The sequence below is a fragment of the Hippocampus comes genome, unplaced genomic scaffold (genome assembly GCF_001891065.2).
Source record: "Hippocampus comes isolate QL1 unplaced genomic scaffold, H_comes_QL1_v1.1 scaffold216, whole genome shotgun sequence".
Lineage (NCBI taxonomy): Eukaryota > Metazoa > Chordata > Actinopteri > Syngnathiformes > Syngnathidae > Hippocampus > Hippocampus comes.
This window is the reverse complement of record NW_017805143.1, coordinates 118,405-123,543: the sequence shown is the minus strand read 5'-3', so window position 1 is coordinate 123,543 and position 5,139 is coordinate 118,405. Positions and strand designations below refer to the sequence as shown.

The window sequence follows — 5,139 nt, the reverse complement described above, 5'->3', positions numbered from 1 at the left end:
TATTTTTATTCCAATAGTGCATAAGTATGAGCACACACTTATTTGACACTTCGTATAGTCAGTGTAGAAAGAAAAAAAGGGAAAGAAATTGCAAAATTTACGATCAGGATTCACTTTCACTTACATCAATTTCTTGGATAATGTCTTTTATTTTCCTTCCTCCGTCTTGCATTTTGATCACGTTTACCCTCTCTTCCAGCGTCAGAGCTCTTCTTTTCTTCGCTGTTTGACATCCAAAGGTCCGTTTTGTCGCCATTTTAGCAATGCAACGTTCATGCTGCGTCTGAATCTAACAATAACAGATACTTCCTGGTATCCCGGTGGCTTTTCTTTCCACTATCTCACTGTCTCTAACTCGACCTAGCCTCGATCTCCACCCAAGACAGCATTGCTCAGCTGATGAACTTTTAAAGCCAGCCACGGGAGTTTCGTAGTCCTCGGTGGCCGTAGTTAGCGCAATGGAACTCGCCTTCTCTCTAATTAGCGCTCCAGTTAGCATGATAACAAGTAAAGCATTCGAGGAAACGTTCGTTTGTTTGAATGTCCGTCGAGCCATAAGCAACTTACTCTGAGCAGCTAATCGGATGCATTCCACGGATCTAGCTAAAGCATCTACACACATAGACAGTGAGGTCCCTCTTGGCCAATCGGAGGCCAGGATGATGCTCGGTAAGCCAATGGCAGAGCAGCTATGAAGATGTTGCGTCCAGGAAACTCGCAGCTGTGACCGAAATAAACACCGTTCACTATGTAAACGAGTGTGGTGGTTGCTGTTGCCGTTTCCGAACGAAGCAGTAGAGGTCGCTGTTGGATTGTACTTCATTGTAGTGAATGTCTTCGCGAGGCAGGAGCAGAGAAAATGATTTCGTATAACGCAACAGGAGGTTTTTCGTCATATGGGGGGCAGGAATGGGAATGGTGTTAATGCATGAAGATTTTTTCACATTTGAGGGTATTTTTGCCCATGGAGTTTCACTGTACCACATTTACCACGAGCGGAAGCCCACATACCGTTGGTGGTGCTCGCACGTTGAAGATGCCTGTGTTGGGTTCCTTCACCGCTAGAGGGAGCCCAAGTACCGTTGGTGGTACTCGTACGTTGAAGATGCCCGTCACTTTACTGGCATAGATGGAAAAATAACGATCCATTTGTCATCAATAAATGATTTGCACACCAATCAAGTAAAATTGGATAATTTCCCACCTTAATTTGCTTTGGAACCCTTGTATGCATGTCCTTCTTCATGCCTGCTGCTCACATGTTCATTGAAACAGGTGAGGTTTGTTCTGCTGAGGCACAAGACGGAGCTGAGGTCCATCTATCGTTTCCACAGGCGATTCGGCCAACCTCAGATTCCCAGCGGTGCCTTCCTGCTGTCCCGCATGCAGCTGTGGCGCCTGCTCAACGACTGTTACGTCCACCATCACGGCGTCTCCTTGGCGGAGCTTGACCTTTTCATATGAGGTGAGATGTATTTGGCAACAGTCAAACAGCAAATGTGTCAGGGATTGGACGATGAACACCGAGTGTACAATTTTAATTGAATCAGCGCAGGAACCTTTATCACTGATCCGTGCGTCGCTGATTAACTCCTTTGGTGTCAGATAACCCAGACCCAGCGGAGGTTCACTCCCCTTTTACTCCCATCATGCTCAGTCAGTTCCTCAGCTGCCTCGTGATCATTGCCGACCACGATGACATGGAGTAAGCAAATCGAGCAGACGGAGCCATATTTTTTGCTCTGTTGTGGGAATTGTTTTTTCTTCCACAATTCTCATCCCCTTGCAAAGTTTTTACAAACAATGCTGCAAAGTTTTAAATGTACAATCTTTATGACATTGGGAAAAAAAGTTCTCTCTACCTCAAAACGTACCAGGAGTCATTTTCTGAAATGATGAGGACTACTTTTGTTGCAGGTCATCAAATCACCTTCTGGCTGCGTGTTTCACGATACTATTGGTCGATGATATATTTCCACATGCCAAGAATGTAAAGAGGTAGGAAGAAATCAAACATTGATGGAATATTCTGTTATTTTTCATCACAAACAGGAGCTAAACCATTTTGAGTTTCTTGAATAAAACTATTGTGAATCTTCACGCTTGTCTGTCCCTAAATTGAGATTGACCCGGTGCCCATTGCGGGGTGCCCCAAAGGTTTCCTTTGTAAGCCCCCAGAGTGCACAATTGTGGCTGTGGACTTCCTCGTCAAATGCTGGAAGGTATACCGGGCCAGCCGCAGGGTCAACACAGCACCCAGTGGCTGTATCAGGTAACGCTGTTCATGCCACAAGCACATCGGGCCCGTATTTTATAAAGCATTTGAATGCGCACGAAAGTAACATTACTTTTGTTCCACGCTAGGATCTCCATCTTTACGACAACGATTTGACCATCGTGAGGGTCATCGATATCATCTGCGCAGAAACCCTCTATCCCAGCAACTGGTCCGCCTGCATGAAACATGAGGTATACGCTTTGTCCAGTGGAATTGTTGACTTATACGGACTAAAACGTACAGATTTTCCTGATACTACAGATTACGTTCCTGGAATTCTCTGAGGTGCTTTTTGGCTGCGGCGAGGTGAAGTGTCAGCAGGTCAGAGGTTTTTACTTGTAAGAAACACTGACATGTCAAAATTATATTGAACTGTACAGCGTAAGAAGTCACAGTAAGAAGCCAGATGACATTTGCTCAACAGATGACAGGTCCTTATCCCAAGATAGGACCGTCTCGATCTTCTTCAGGTTTGTGTATTCACAATACACCTGAAATTTTCGCCAGCGAGTATGTAAAAGGTTCTCCCGTGCACCTTCTAAATGTTTTGACTTTCTCCAACACTAGCGCGTCAGTGGCAACATACGCTGGCCCAAGACCGTGAACTGGATGCTTGGAGTCATAAGATCCATCACTTCTTCAAACACATCTTCTTCCCTGCCGTTGACCTTCTCGGCTTATTCTGACCAGCTCAACGCGACAAAGGCTACTCTCACTCCAATTGAAAATGAGCAAACTGTCTCCACACTGCTCCAGTTCGGAAAATATTTTATAAAGTGTTTCATTATATCACAAAGACTCCTTTCTTTGGCGACAATTTTATTGAGGATAAATCAAACAAGGTACAATACTTTCAAAAATAAAACGGCAACTATTTTTCTCTTTTACAGAATGACAAAGAAATTTGATTCATATTTACAGTGGTGGCGTGAAGTACATGAGATCATTGGGGCAAACAGATTGCCGGTATCCTGTCCTTGGGGTTCGGCGTGAATAGAAACAAGGACGGCCTTTAAAATATGCAAAACAAACATGGGGTGAATATGAAGAAAACAATTTACTGTAGAGCAGGAGTGTCAAACTCATTTCACATTGTGGCGCCACATACGGCCTCGGTAGATGTCAAGTGGGCCGGACCATTAAAAATTATACCATACTCTGCTATAAATAACCAAAATATGTCTTTCCTTTGTTTTGGTCGAAAGAAGGACAAGACCACTAGGAAAATGTTGAAATTTAATGAACATTTCTTTTACAAAACATTTCATGAAGCACTTAAGATTTCCTTCGACAAATGTGCAATTTACTTTTATCATTCACATATATGCATTGCAACTGATCCCACTGACTGTACTAAGGCACAAAACTCTAACAAGTAATTGCACCTTTAAGATTAAACGAGATTTACAAAGAAAGGAATTTTTAAACCATTTACACGAGCATATAAAATCTAAATGTAATCCCTGCCTACACCTTACAAACTAAAGGAGAGTGCTATAATATGTGTAAAGAATAAAGTATTCACATGTCCTTGACAGCGTCTGCTGTGTTGGGTGTCTCGGTGACAGACTGAGGCTGCTGTTTTCTTCTCTGATCAAAACAATGTTGTCTTTTCCTCTGATCAAAACAGTGGGCCCCCCTAGCGGATATTCTATGAATTGCCCCTGATTAAAAATATTCATTCCGTGCCTTTTATGCATTTTTTCACTTTTAAATTATCCTGATCAAACCTCCTTGCAGACACCCCTGCTGTCGAAGCTTGTGTCAATTTGAATGAGAGATCATAATTGAAAGAAAGGTTTTGAACCTGTAGTGGCTATGGGGTTAATGGGGAAGGTTCTTTGGTGACATTGAGCAAAACTGTGAGGAAAAGGAAAAAAAAGAAAAAACACTAAACCAAGAGTGTACCAATACTTGAAGTGCAGTGACCACCCCCACCACCCAAAAAAGTGATCCCAGTGCAGTCTATATTTCAAGAGATAAATTAAAGAGCTGTGACTATTACTCAAAAATAAAACCCAAGCGCACATGCATCATATACTGTATGTGTGTGTGTGTAAAATCATCATACCGTCTGTCTTCCTGCAGAGTCTGATGCTCAGATTAAGCTCTGGCAGCCGCTTCCAGCTGGTCCCGGCCCAAAGGTGCGTCCACAAGAAGAGAGAAAGGAGCGGTGGCGTCAGCATTCTCTCTTTGGAAGGGCCGAGAGGTGATGGGCAGCAGCTCTGTGGAACATCTGGCGCTACGGTTGCCCGCGTGGCACTGGACGGGGCTCCTGATGGACTGCGCCAATGCAAGAGAGCGATGACTGGCCCTACCATACATGGCAATTTTCCGCGGATCCGCGGAAATCCGCCGTTTTATTTCTTAAATTGATCATTTTTGTGAATCGTCTAAATCCGTTGAGAAAATTTTAGGGGCGGTCAGGTACCTTATCGTCGAGTTTTCACGAGCTCTCCGGAACAGTCTCTCCGTTTTCCGTTTGTAAACAGCCCTGCGATTGGACGTGTATGAAAGCTTCAACTAATCAGATCACTGAAGGCATTATTTGTTGCGGAAGTCTTAGCTCGATTATAAACGGCCCAGCGATTGGTTAACTACAAGCGATTGGACCAATCAAATTGCATGTAACATATTGCTTTACCTGATTCATGGCGGCCTGTTCGTCTCGCAAATTCATTGTTCTGGGATCGTTTTGAGCGGAATTATGAAAATTTTGACGAAAGATCAGGAGTCTTCAATCCTAAAAACTGACTCAAATGTCAAGAATAAATTCCGATTGGACTGGCTTGACAGAAAAGTCACTGTAAAGGTTAAAATTGGTTCCAAGTTCGACGAAGTTACAGAAGCTCTTGGACAAT

At 43.5% G+C, this 5,139-nt stretch overlaps 2 long non-coding RNA genes across 2 annotated transcripts in view; one reads left to right on the top strand and one right to left on the bottom strand.

The window, feature by feature from the left end:
* LOC109514490 (uncharacterized) overlaps positions 1–5,139 on the top strand; it is a 21,963-nt gene that overhangs the window by 7,326 nt on the left and 9,498 nt on the right. The gene's annotated exons all lie outside the window — the stretch shown is intronic.
* LOC109514492 (uncharacterized) overlaps positions 3,718–5,139 on the bottom strand; it is an 8,994-nt gene continuing 7,572 nt past the window's right edge. The window contains exons 2-3 of the long non-coding RNA XR_002167995.1: positions 5,030–5,032; positions 3,718–3,728 (exon numbers count right to left, since the gene is read on the bottom strand). This is a non-coding gene — a long non-coding RNA (uncharacterized LOC109514492). The remainder of the gene's footprint in view (positions 3,729–5,029; positions 5,033–5,139) is intronic.